This window comes from Pyrus communis, chromosome 16, assembly GCF_041283825.1.
Source record: "Pyrus communis isolate YQ-2024b chromosome 16, ASM4128382v1, whole genome shotgun sequence".
Taxonomy (NCBI): domain Eukaryota; kingdom Viridiplantae; phylum Streptophyta; class Magnoliopsida; order Rosales; family Rosaceae; genus Pyrus; species Pyrus communis.
In genome coordinates, this window is record NC_142580.1 from 13,356,236 (window position 1) to 13,370,292 (window position 14,057).

General features: G+C 36.7%; 2 pseudogenes across 1 annotated transcript; both read right to left on the reverse strand.

Annotated features, from left to right (window-relative positions):
* Positions 1 to 8,828: 8,828 nt before the first annotated feature.
* On the reverse strand, positions 8,829 to 9,631 carry LOC148690010 (F-box protein CPR1-like; annotated as a pseudogene). Its single transcript, XR_015957645.1, has one exon. The product of XR_015957645.1 is annotated as an F-box protein CPR1-like (transcript).
* A 149-nt stretch (positions 9,632 to 9,780) lies between these two features.
* On the reverse strand, positions 9,781 to 11,166 carry LOC148690011 (F-box protein CPR1-like; annotated as a pseudogene).
* Positions 11,167 to 14,057: the final 2,891 nt, after the last annotated feature.

Here is a 14,057-nt window from a genome sequence, read left to right on the forward strand (position 1 = left end):
TTATGATGGAGATATAAAATAGAGAGGAAAAAAAAAATCTTAACAGAACCATGAATACGAATGAGAAACACAAACTTGCCAAAAAAAAACCTATTATAGCATGTCAAGATTTTTTACGGTATTATCCTTTTCAATTCGTTAAACAAATTTTCGTTTGGAAAAGCTTTGCTATAATTCCCATATTATAACATAAATTCATAGTTCAACAAATTTGTTTAATAAAAAAAATTAAAATAGAGCTAAAATTTAGCAAGAAACGTACCAATCCAAATGAAAGCAAAACCTTGATAAACAAAGTAAGACAAACATTAAAGAGCATACCCGGTTGAATCCTCTAGCTAAACTTTGATAAGTCGAATGATTTTCGTTTTGGTTTTACAATCTGTACAAAAAAACCTTCAATCATGCAACTAAAGAAAACAAACACCAAAAAGTTGAATTCCAAAACAATTAACTTAAGTCCCCCAAAGACAAAAGAAATGATTAACTTAAAAGAGAAACAAATGGAATTAGTTAAAAACAAAGACATAGTTTATCCACAATTCATCCATTCAAGGGCCGGTAACTCTCAAAGGTAGGGTTCTGGCTTTCTGCCTACGCTTTCCCTCATGTGAGAGGACTTTCTTTTATCATATATAGTGTGTTACGCGCAATTTTTGAAACTTTTGTAACTATAAACAACATATATCATTTTATTTATTCTGTGACTTTATATCAGAAGTAATAGTCAAAATTAATTGGCTCTACTTACTTCTCTGAAAGCTTTGTACAATAAGTAAAGCACATCCACCAATTGTAGTAGGTCTTTGAAATCCCAAACTCATTTGCTCCCTCGCATCTATTTTTCAAACACTCTTCGACTATCGTAATTTGCCTCCTCGTACAGTTGTGGAGCCATGAACTATGATGTCCCTACTTCAATCAAAATGTAGATAAATCTAAACATATTAACTTCTTTAAGTAAACCATCATATTTCTCACAAACTAAACACCAACATTTGACAAGGAGGTAAAGATTTTAAAGAGAATTCTAATTGTTGAAGCAATAACGTGCTGATAAACAATTAATAATGTCCGTGTTGCAAACGGAGAGAATAAAACTATAATTTATATTCTCTCTTGAAGGTATCCATAATATATAACCAACAAATGGTTTTATCAATAGTTTACACATGTTGATCGAACTTCAGAAGTTGGAAGAAAGAGTATGTTCATAGAAATTACCTGATTACATGCTACATATTTGAATTCAAAGTAATCAGCGATCAACTTGCGTTCCCAATTCTATCTCAACCAAAATTCACCTTCCAAACACAAAAGTTCACGTCAATTCAGACTCATCATACTAAAAAACCAGAGAAAAAAAATTAACCAATTTCACATGAACAAATCAATCTGAGTTCTAACTTAGTTTTCCTGCAATAAAACGACCGAAGTTAATAAGCGATAAGGGAAAGAAACAAATCATGCTGATAATTTTTAAAATTTACCCAAACCATTCGAAGTAGTAGGGACGAAGCTTCTTCCCTCCTTCTCTGGATTTGTGTGGAATACTCATTGTACATTTGCGAGTCCTTGGGAGTTATTTTATGTTCTCCGTTGCGGCAGTTTATTTGGAGTCCTCCACGATCATGTTTCCTTTTTGCACGTTTAATTTCTTTTCTTATTTTACTTCTGTTTAATCTCTTTTAATTACTACTTTTTCTTACAAAACTACCCTTAGTAAAAAATTTCTGTATTTCTTTTCAGTTAATGCATTTTTTTGATTCAAGGGCATTGTTGTCCAATTATTTTTGGTGAAGCCTTGAGACATCAAAATTAACTTATGGCTTTCTAATAGTAGAGATTTATTTAATTTGATAGTCAAAATTAATAAGAGAGCGTGAATATCTGTTTGCTAAACTAAAAATAAATGATGAAGGGTTATTGCATTTTATCCCCTCTGGTATGGCAACAATTGCGAAATAAGAGCTTGTCACTAAAAATTGCAATGTTAACGCTAGAGCATCTCTAATTGACTAGCTATATGAGCTCTTACGCTAAAATTTAGAGAAAAGGGACAATCAAGGTTCTAAAAGGTGCTAGTCGGGTGGCGGGCGGAGGACTAATGCTTAGGCGTCTAGGCCTTAGGCCTATAGACGGAGCCTGGAATTTTTTTTTTAATTTTAATTAAATTTATTATATAAGATATAAATAAATGTCTACTTGTATTTAAAAAATACATAATTGTATATGTTGCAGTCCTATTATATTAGGAATGTGATTGTGTAAATCCTAACATATCTAGGATATCCTTATGGGATTCTATCATATCTATTAGACTAGATATTATACTATTAGAGGTGTAATCCTATTTGGATAAGGAATTTACCTTCCATACTACCATAAATAAAAGCACAATGGGGTGGAATAGAACACACCTCACAATTACACATCTCTCTCTTTCTCTCTACTATTGTCTCACCTCTCTCTCTATGGCCTCCATAATCGTTTAGTAAATTATGCCCAAAATACGTTATCAGCACGCTTTTGATGCTGCGCTAAAGATGGTTTGCTCTTCAATTAGGGGAGTATTACGTTTTAATCATTCTTTTTATGATTAATTTATTATTATATTAAATTGATTTACATGCTATTGATTCAATTTAATTTTTCTATGTTGAATGTGATACAACGCATTGGAGATCAATTCCTGCTTTCCGAGAAGGATATTCTACAAATTCAAAAGCTTAGTTGTTTTCTGCCAATCATGTTCCTTTAAAATAAATTAAGATATTTGAAAAAACCTTGAAGCATGAAAACATTCCTCATGATACATGAACTCTCTATATTTATATTTTCCTTCGAATTATATATTTTGTCAATATATACACTTGTTCATGCAATACGCAATGATACTATGTAAAATTTGTGAGTCAAAACATCGAAATTAATTTTGAAGCAATTAGAGTTTTCAACCCTAGAATTCAAAAAAATATGGGTTTTTTTTTTTTTTTTTTTTTTGCATGGCCGAGCCGCGCCGCCACTAGCACCGAGCCGAGTTAGCTGGTTTCCATCACGGCAACAGCCCTCTGGGCTTGCTGCGTGTGCACGAACACCAGGCCTTGGCCAAGTAGGGTTTACCGTGGGCTTGCAGTCCCTCCAGCCCACTCCAGCACAGCTTGCAGCCTTTGTTGGGCTCAGCTCAGCGCTTTTCGGCCTAAACCAACAAAATTTAAGTTGCTGGGCTCTGTCTCGCATGCCTCGGCCCACTATCCTGCAACCTCTGTGTTGCTGGGCTTGCTTTGCCACGGCCCAAACCGAAGCCAGCCGGCAGCTGGGCTTCGCATCAACACCCTAGGCCAGCCCCGGTGCTGGGCCCATGACCCCTCACACTATTTTTGGTCGAAAACCAGCAGCTTGGGCTGCGGGGTTCTTTCCCATACCTTAGCCCGTGGCCTGCAGCCACATATGGGCTGTCTTCAAAGCCTTGCCTTTCACACGGCAGCCAGCCACCGAATTGGGCTGCAATTTTTTGTAACCCAATGTCCCCTTTTTTGGCATTCCTGCTTCATAACATACATCTATAATTTTTGGGATGTTATTGGTTAACGCTTATCAAGCTATGATTTTATTATCACTTTGCTCAAAGAAAAAAATTTCAAGCTAATATTAACCTGAACGTTATTATTTTGCTTTTACGATCAAACGTGAATGATTACGATCTATTGAATTAATTAAAATGACTAGCAGTCCATTAATCTGACAATTAATCCAAAATTATTGGCCTGAAATCCACTTTTTGGCAGCTAACGATTCAATAAATTATTTCTTTTCTTTGAACTGTTGACTCACTTTTGTAGTTCCGAAGCACTCATAATTGAGTTCCTGAAGCAACTCAAATCCACTACACTTAAACAACATATTGTATTATGTGTTCTTGCAGGAACCTCTCTTTTATGAACTAAATGTTCATAAAATAAATTGAACTTGTTGTTTCAAATTTAGTGTCTTTGAAACCCGAAGTTTTCTTAAAACAATACACCCATGAAAACTTGAGTTTTTCATGAAAACCATTTCTTAGAACTCGAATGTTCTAACTTTGATGCTTATGGATGATTCATTCCTATAGCACCAATCACAATCTTGTTCCCTCCAATTCAGTGGATTGTCGAACCGTCACAAGTTCAATTTTCCTTATTTGGAAGTTTCTAGTAGAAACCACTTTAAGTGGGGTACAAGACGTTAATCTCCACTTGACTATCAAGAAGCTGAGAAACCATTGAAGCCAACAATGGCATGGAAGTGTTGAATAAGCCTCTGCCATAATCTTCATTTGAAGACTTATGCCCGAAGCATTACAACCGAAAATACCTCATGACCAAGGATTCCATGGCTCTTTAGTTTGCTTCTACAAACCGTCTGATCATATGAGACATTGCCTGAAGCACACCATGGTTACGTTCATGAATGGGTACAATTCTGAAGTTTATAACTTCGATCGAATTTTGACTCGAGAATACTTTTCTCATCCTTTGGGTCTGTCTTTCACAATCTAATTTCGAGTTTATTTTTACAACATATGGTAGAATCAAGGCCTACCAAGGTGTGGCATCACACCCGAAGTGTGATCCTTGGCATCTAAGACCTAAAACTTCAAGAATAAGCGATATTATTTCCAAAACCTTAACCCTGCAGAATCTACTTCCGTCTTGATGGAATAGATCATTGGTTATGCACCTATTCGTGCCTCTACCCATTGAGGAGTATCATTCTCGTAGTCAATATTTGAGATTGATTTTGCCCCACTAAACATCGTTGGAAAAGCAGAATTTTGACATGAATGGCCTTGTTGGCCGAATCCCCTTAGTAACTTTGGTTTACTTTGTGAACATTTTTCCATGTTCTTGGATTCAAGTTTGGTGTTTGTTTTTTCGTTATGGATAATCTTATTGATATTGTCCTCAAATATGAGTTAATTGAATCATGTTTCTTATATACATGTGACCAAATTCAATTAAACACGTGATTAGGTACGAATGTGGGAAAGTTAGTTGTCTGGATGAATGTGAAAATACGCACACTAACTTTGCACCTAAATCACATCTTGACTTCAAGTCTATCCAACTTGATTAAGAGCATTGACACTCTCCTCGTTGTATGAATGGTACTGAATTACCATTTAAGGGACCTTATATTCTCCCTGTTCCAGAAGAACGTCGTTAAGTTTTAAAGGATATTCGAGATGACAATGATCATGAATGAAACCACTGAAGAAATACAGTGAATTATCTTTGCACCACCTCCAAAAATGAGCTTAAAGCTTTGTTTTGGGGCCAATAGGTTGTCTCCCAACTGGGACCACATCACATGTGGCTAGCCTAGAGCCTGGTTGTGAAACCTCATCCCAAATTTAGTGTATTTTCATATGCCGGATTTATGAAATTACCTTTTTACCCTTGAGTTGACTTTGTTTGACCATCTCGTTGAAACGCGTGGTTTTACTTTTTCTAATTTATTCTTAACGTACTTATCAAACCCGCACAAGGCACATCCCCAAATGGTTATGTCTTTACCGTTAAGGAATATAGAAATATCTTGGAGGTCCACGACATGACCTTAGTTGTGAAATCTTCAAATCGTTCCAAGACTCACCTCACTTCACTACGTCACATGTGAGACATGGTTAAGAGTTCTTGTTGAGCATATTCGAAGTGCTTGTTGTTTTCATCCATCGTTGAGTCCCAACGACGATCCATGAAAACTATACCACATATGTCAACATGACCAAGACATGATACATCAATGAAGTCAACGCAAAGACATGTTGCATCTACATAGCAAAGCATCAGAAGATTGAAGTCATGCAAGCCGATCCCAAACAACCTTACCGACTTCTACACGATGTCACTGCCGAAGTCAACCTTTTAGAAGCTTGTCCGAGGAATTAGTATGCCTAACTATTCATATGCAATGCTTGTAGTTCTCATTTCGAAGTTCTGTCAAACTCAAGGGGAGTATCTAGAATTGTACTCACTTGATATTAATGTACTCTTTTTCCTTATGATTAGGAGCATTTTTTTCCATTGGGTTTTTGCTACCTAACTAGGTTTTGACGAGGCACCCATCCTGGGCTGATTATACCCTTGTGAGCTCTTCTACTTACATCCAGAAGACATATAGTTTTGACTTAATGCAACTTCTCACTTTTCTCCTTAGCCTATGGGTTTTATCATAGCAAGGTTTTGTCAGTTTTGCCTTTTATGCATTCTTCAGTTGATTTGAGACTTACATTCACTCATTGTGTTGACGACTTCAACAACTGTACTTACTTCATCGCTAAAGACCTTATGCGCAATTTGTTTGAGTATTTACACACTCAAGGAGGAGTGTTGCAGTCCCATTAGATTAAGAATGTGATTGTGTAAATCCTAACATATCTAGGATATCCTTATGGGATTTTACCATATCTCTTAGACTAGATATTATCTTATTAGAGTTGTAATCCCATTTGGGTAAGGAATTTACTTTCCCTACGACTATAAATAAAGGCACAATGGGGTGGAATAGAACACACCTCACAATTACACATCTCTCTCTTTCTCTCTACTATTGTCGCACCTCTCTCTATGGCCTCCATAATCGTTCAGTAAATTATGCCTACAACAGTATAGGGATAATGAGTGTTCATCCAAGTATTCAACAAGGTCCTTTTCTTATTAAAAAAAAAATGCAAATTGAAAGCTATCTATTTTTTGCCTAATTGGGTCGCGACCTAGGTGGGGGTGCCTAGGCAGTTGTAAGAGGGCTAAGTGAGCACCTAGGCAATCTAAAGCCTTTTCTTAATTTTCAAACTTTTAGAAATTAATTGAAGTGACCAGTCTAAGCAGAAAATTTTAGAACAAGGGTTACAATCATCGTATATAATGCTTATAGATAGCTCCTACATTGAAACTAGGGTTTATATGCTGTTTTTTTTAGAATAGAAGGGCTTACATGTTCATTGAGTATTTGAATGGAGATGTTGGAGAATGAGCATTTGAGTAGTAAATGATTTGTGAATAGAATGTAATGTGAAAATATTGACCAGTGATCTGATTTTTAATGAAATATAATGCAATAGATCCGTCTAGGGCTAGAATTATTTCCCAAAAGTCCCAAATCAAACAAAAAAAAAGATTCCGATCTCATACCGAAAAAATTCTCAAACCGATAATATCGAAATTTTGAGACTCCATACCGAACCAATACCAAAATTTTTGGTACATGATTCGGTCTGAGCTATGTATTGGTTTGCAAATCTCGAACCAAACCAGTTTTTTTTCATTTGTTTATTTATTTGTTACGGTTAATTTCACTAGTTGGATTGGTTCAGAATAATCTGGACCATCTATTTTTGTCTCGTCTCTACCTTCTAACCCTACTTACTTTTTCTCATTTTATTTTGCCTTTCTCATCTCTGCCTTTACTCAGAGTCTCAGACTCTCTTTGTCTATCCTTCTTGAATTCAAAGCTCAGTAGTCACCCACGTACCCACCCACTCACCCTCTCACAATCTCACTCCAACAAACTTTTTCCACTCTGGCCACCATCACACCTCACCGCTTCATCCCCACCTCATGACAAACTGTCTTCAACTCTCCACCCTCCCTCCACCACACACACACACACACACACACACACACACACACACACACACACACACACACACACACACACACACTCTCTCTCTCTCTCTCTCTCTCTCTCTCTCTCTCACGATTCTCTCTCTGAGACTATCTCTAATTCTCTCCAACGATTCTCTATATGTGCAAAGTTTCAAATTGGAGCTTAGGGTTTCAAATTGGGGGCACAGGTTTGGAGGAAGACATGGATTTGACTATGTCTTCACTCTCTCTCTCGACCTTCAATCTTCACCGATTCACTGTCACTTTCTCTGATTTCAATTTGGGTTTAATGTAGGTTCGGATGATTTGGATTTTGATGCAGGTTCGGATGATTTGGATTTTGATGCAGTTTCAGTATCGGGAAATCCCAAAATACAGAAAAACATTTCGCGAGTGCCAAAATTTGAGTACCGAAATTTTGGTTCGGGATCAGTCGTTGGATTCCCGTCTCAAAATGGTCAATTTGAGATTCGGTATGCCATTTTCGTTTCGGTATCCCTCTCATCGATTCTACCTTCAAACCCACTAATTTCAGTTTCTTGCAATTGAAAATAATCTAGATTCTTCCAACTGGAATACTCACTCAACCTTCTTCTCTAGTTTCTCTAGTTTGATGGCAGAATACGGTATTACTACTATAAAGATCCCATCTTAATGATAATTCTTCGTCTGATGGGATCTTTATAGCAGTAGAAATCGGTATTCCACCATCAAACTCGATGTCTGTAAGTACAAGGAAACACTTTTATATTCATTCGTCCTAATTAATACTTTATCATACAAGGTTTGTCCTCTTACAAAAGGGAAGGGGTCTAAAAGCATAGAAACTAATTCACAGAACCATCTAAATCCGAAAGTTTGAAATGCAGGGCAGCCATAGTCTTCAAAGTATTACTAACCATATATAGGATCCTGTGCATTGCATGGCTCTATTGGCAAACATGATATATTAAATCCAACACAGTTAAAACATCTGTGATTGCTGAGTGCAAACATCTACTCCTAAGCTATGTTTGTGCACTACTGTCCTAAAATAAATATGTACTACCCTACACCAGAATACCGGCCACATATAAAGAACAGGCTTGGACTAGCAAAACAGAGGCGAATTATAACGATAACGAGTTGAGAACCAGCCTGCAAACTAGCAAATGAACTAGCATTGTGTTATCTACCCTTGCATTTTCAATGAACAAGACATTATCATGAGTTGAAAAAAAATCCTCTGAACATTAGACGTGTGAAATGTCAGCACCGAACACCGGAAGTGATTAGAAAACAGAGGGGAAGACATGATTGATTAGAAAGATAAAAGATCAACAAGCTTAGTAGGCTAGTACATAGGGAGGAGCATAGTTCACATACTTGTAATTCGTAACTTTTGTTCACTGTTGCTTGAAAGTTTCCTGTTATTAGAGGTAGAAGGGACTAACCACGGCCTCCCAACAATCACGGGATCACCATCAAGAAGAGAAAGGCTCCTATGCAAATGATTGCTTCAAAGGTAAGTGGCAAACCACCAATTTCGACTTGCTTGACAGTTTTCCCTCTAAATCAAACCATACAAGCGCATCATCGTCTTTCTTCAAAAGAACCATTGCACCGTTCTTTAAGAACCCCAAAGGTCTGCAATATTCAAACAACCAAGGCATATTGTCCTGCCTAATAGAATAAAGCAGGGTCCAAGATTCTATCACTCCATATTCCTTCATAATCCAAACGTAATGTCTACACCCCTAATCATCTACAGAAATACATAGAGAGCCACCTAAAACCTCCAAATCGATCACAGAAGTGCCATTCTCATGCACTGGGGTGAAACTCCTGATACTTTTTACTGGCAAGATCAAGAGTTAGCATTATGCATCGATTATTATCTAATTTGCCTCGCATCAGCCAACTCAGAGCACCGTTCAAAAACACATTCTCACTATTATGCATAGCAAAACCATTGCAAGGCAAGTTTTTTTTTTTTTTTTTTTTTTTTGTCTTTTTTTAAGAAATTGATCAATATATTAACCAGAGAAAGCCACACAGGGCAGACTAACAAGGGCAACCAAACAGATCAACCAACTAGGGGAGAGACAGGGGGTACAAACAAACACACAAGACCTTGGAGTCAACCCAATCTCTCAACATCAAAAGGTTAGTTCGGCGGGCAGGGAAGGCCGTCATTGTTGAGAATGCCCACAAGCGAAGATAGGGGTCTTTCAACCCAAACAGTATCTCACATCTCCGTGCCAGAATGAGACGCTACATAGTCCGCTGCACAGTTTGCTGATCTTGGGACCCAAGACCAGTCGCAAGCATGGAATAAGTTCCACAACGCACGGATGCGGGATAGGATGGAGAATGCCTCCCAGCTACAATCATCAATCTAGCCATTGAGGCAAGACACCACCTCTAACAAGTCAGATTCGATGATAATATCAGCGAAATCCCGCTGCAAGGCCAACAGGCATCCCTCGAGGACCGCCAAGGCTTCCGCCGAACACACATTTGGGGCCCAAACCTCTATGCGACTGATCGCAATGCAGCAACCCTCTGAGTTTCTTACTACAAAACCTGCAAATCCGTCAGTCCGACCACCCACAAGGCCTTCCATCCACGATGTGTCAACATTAATCTTTAGCTTATTCACAGGAGGAGGAGTCCAATTAGATGGCGAATGCGGAAGTCTGCTGCAAGGTAGGAGAGGCGGGGCCAACCTGGAGCGGGCAGCCAAGAGGGAAGCAATTGCAACCCCCCGTTATATGGATAGTTTATATGGATAGTTTGAGAAGGGGATGGGGTTATGTTGTTGAACACCCCATTGCAGCGAGCCTTCCAAATGTTCCAGCATGTAAAAGCAATTATGGATAGAGATTTCATCCGTTCCTCCACGGAGCCAAGATCCGAACCCAAAAAACCCTTAAGCCAGGCAAGTTTTGGATCCTTTTCCATGAGTTGGATTTTAGGCTATAAACACGGACTTGACAACTTACAGAAACATTATTCCAAGTAAAAAACTCCGCAATTCCCAAAATTTTATAGCCATTGTTAGCTGAATCGTATCCGAATCCAAAGTAAGTGTGCGTCCTCAAATCTGATGATGGTTGCTGCTGCTCAAAGGTTGGGAGGGGAATCCTCTTGGACTTTTGAATTGACGGGTTCCACAAAGCAATACTTGTACGGTTACTGTTGTGAGCACAAACCAGACCATTAATGGAGCATCCAATTATTTGAGTGTACGAATGATGGCATGTCAAGGGCTGCCCAATTTTCACAACCGTCCCAAACTCTTCATCGCCTTTGAAAGGCAATGAAAGAAATCTGATGGAGGATCATTATATGACTTGAGTAAAAGGGTTCGAGCAGAATTGGTATGGATGGAGCGTTGAAGATGAGATTTGATGAAGCGATGGTCGCGGATGATGGCGTTCCAAGCTTTTGAAACGCAGAGGAATCGCATCAAATCCTTGGGCGGGAGCCGTGAAAGGATGTCAACAAGTATCTCCGGTGGGAAGTGTGATTCTGACATGGTTTCTTCTCATCGTTCTCTGTTCCGCAAAAAATCTTCCGGGTCGTGCGCTTCAAAGCTTGTGCTTCTTTGAGCTCGTCGACTTTGCCAAAGCGGATGAGGACGGAGATGGCCAGTGGACCTCTATTGTAAGAAGAATAATAATAAAATGTCATATTTTAACATTCACCTTTGAAATTTCATTTTAGAGTAATGCTAAAGAGATCAAATTTTTTAAGTTAAACTTACAAATCAAATGATGTGGTGATAAATAATTGAATTATTAATTGTCGGTTAACGTGTTTGTTTTTTTTATTGGTGACACATCATTTTGTTTACAAATTTGGTATAAAAATTTGGTCTTCCAAGTTTTATCCTTCATTTTAATCTCACTTTTTCATTTTAATCTCACTTTTTCATTTTAATCTCTCTTTGTCTTCTGTAATTCAAAAGACACAACTTTACTTCCTGAAACTCAAAATTCATTTTACTTTGACTTGTGGACTCTCTGAAACTTATAGGCCACATCCTAAACATATGTGGGATTAATACCCAATAAGATTACGTCACATGTGCAGTCAAATTAATTATAAATCTCCATTATGTATTTACATTAACAATTAGAGAATATTAAGTTTAAAAATAATTGAGGAGAAAAAAAAAAAGAAATTGATTAGCCTGGCTCACTCAAATCGAACTCACATGAGAAATTAAAATATCTAAGGAAATGTGAAGCGAGTTTTGAGTTTTATAAAAACAACTTTCAAGTTTGAGGGCAAACTGGAATCAAAATTGAGTTTCATGGGGCAAAGTGAAGCCAATTTTGAATTTCAAATAGTAAAGCGGTGACTTTTAAGTTATAAGAAACAAAATGGGACTAAAATGAAGTTCTAGAGGTGTAGCTAAAAATAAGCCTAGAATTAATTGATAACGAAAAGAATAGTTTGTTGAGGGGTCTTGCTTTCTATTCCCTCTGGATTGAAACGTAACTAGCATGAGCCAAGTACAACACCACTGTGCGTTCCGTACCAATAATATAAAACACAAAAAAAATGAACACATATTTTTGAATAATTGACACGAAATGTTACCGTGACAGTGCACTCGTGTTATACAAGTCATTTACCTCCGGTTTGGATGCTTAATGTGAATCGTTAGCAACCTTTTTCATATGAACATTCTCATTTCTCCTTCTCGTGCTGCAGTGTAGCGAGATGATTCAAACAAACTGTTCTAGATCACTTTTTCAACCATCATCTTTGTAAAAAATTACCAAAACGATTTTAGGATTTGGTTAATTATTTTTGTAGAGTTGAATTTTAAAAGAGGACAGAGAAAATATAATCGTACGACATTGCAAAATCGAAAATAAAAATATTAGTTGCTTGGATCCTATATTGTAATTCAACCTTGCGCATTCACTGACCCAAAATCCCTACCTTTGGAGTACAGATTGCCAAGCATGATATATCAACCAAATGGAACCTAACTTGGAAAATCTGCCATTGCTCACTGCAAAGCATCAATTCCTATGTTTTTCCCATTACCCTCCTAAAATATGTGCTATATGCTGCACCGGAAGACCGGCCACACACACAATGAGCAAGCAAAACAGAGGTGAATAACAACGGTAACAAGTTGAAAACCAGTCTTCGCATAAACATGACATGACATGAATGAAGCAAGACATCGAGTTGAAAACGAGTCCGCAAACTGAAAAATTAACATTGTTACGATAAAAAGAAAAAGCTTCAATAGTCTAAAATAGCATAAATTAGCATACTTGTGATTGCATAACCGAATTTACCTTTTCTCGCGTCGAAAAATTTATATTGGACGTCAGGAGGAGTTGAAGACTAAGACAGAAAAACCAAACATTCCTTCGTTTTTGGTCACAATGCAACCAAGCTGAAACGAAATCCTCCATTCTGTCCTCCGAGTAGCATTGCTGAGTTACACTCTTACACCAGATGATCAGCTAAAAAAAAAAAAAAAAACACAAGAAACAAATGGGCTATTAGATGAAGGAAATTGCAGCATAACGCCAGTTATATAATTATATAGGAAACTTCATTTTAAGCATTGGCAAATATGACTTTTAGACTAAAACCATGAGTAAGATCAAAATCTTGTTTTAGTCCCTTGACACATTAATCACCTCATTTATCAATTATATTTTGATGTTTTAATTATTTCTCTTTTTCTTCCTAATTTTAATGCATTAATTATATTTCATTATAATTCTAATTTTTATTTCATTCATCGTAATATATTTTGCTGTAAACATTAGATAAACTAATTTTTGTTATACAATATATTTCGATGTATTTTGTCTTCTTCATTTAGGTACATTAAATTCATAATAATACATTTTGGTGCATACATTTAGGTGCACACATTTAAGTACACATATTTCGGTACATACATTTCAATACAAACATTTAGGTACATTAATTCAATATAATATATTTCGGTACATACATTTTGGTACACATATTTAGGTACATTAATTCAATATAATACATTTCGGTGCATGCATTTTGGTATATACATTTCGGTACTAAATTTTGGTACATTAATTCAATATAATACATATCGATATTGACATTTAGGTACCTTAATTGAGTTTTTCAAGTTTGAAGAATGCTAAATAAAACTAATAAATTAAAAAACGTTTAGTCAACAAATAAATTAATATATATATTAATGAATTTAAATATTTAATGGGAGACATTGAATAAAAAACACATTAATTAATTTGAATTAAGGACACATCAAGGGACTATAATTAATATGTAATCTAACACCATGTTTTTATCAAATTTCAATCTTCTTGAATGACTAAAGTTAAAAAACCCCATTATTATACACCAAAAACCATCCATAGTAAGCGAAAGACTAGGACTACCAAT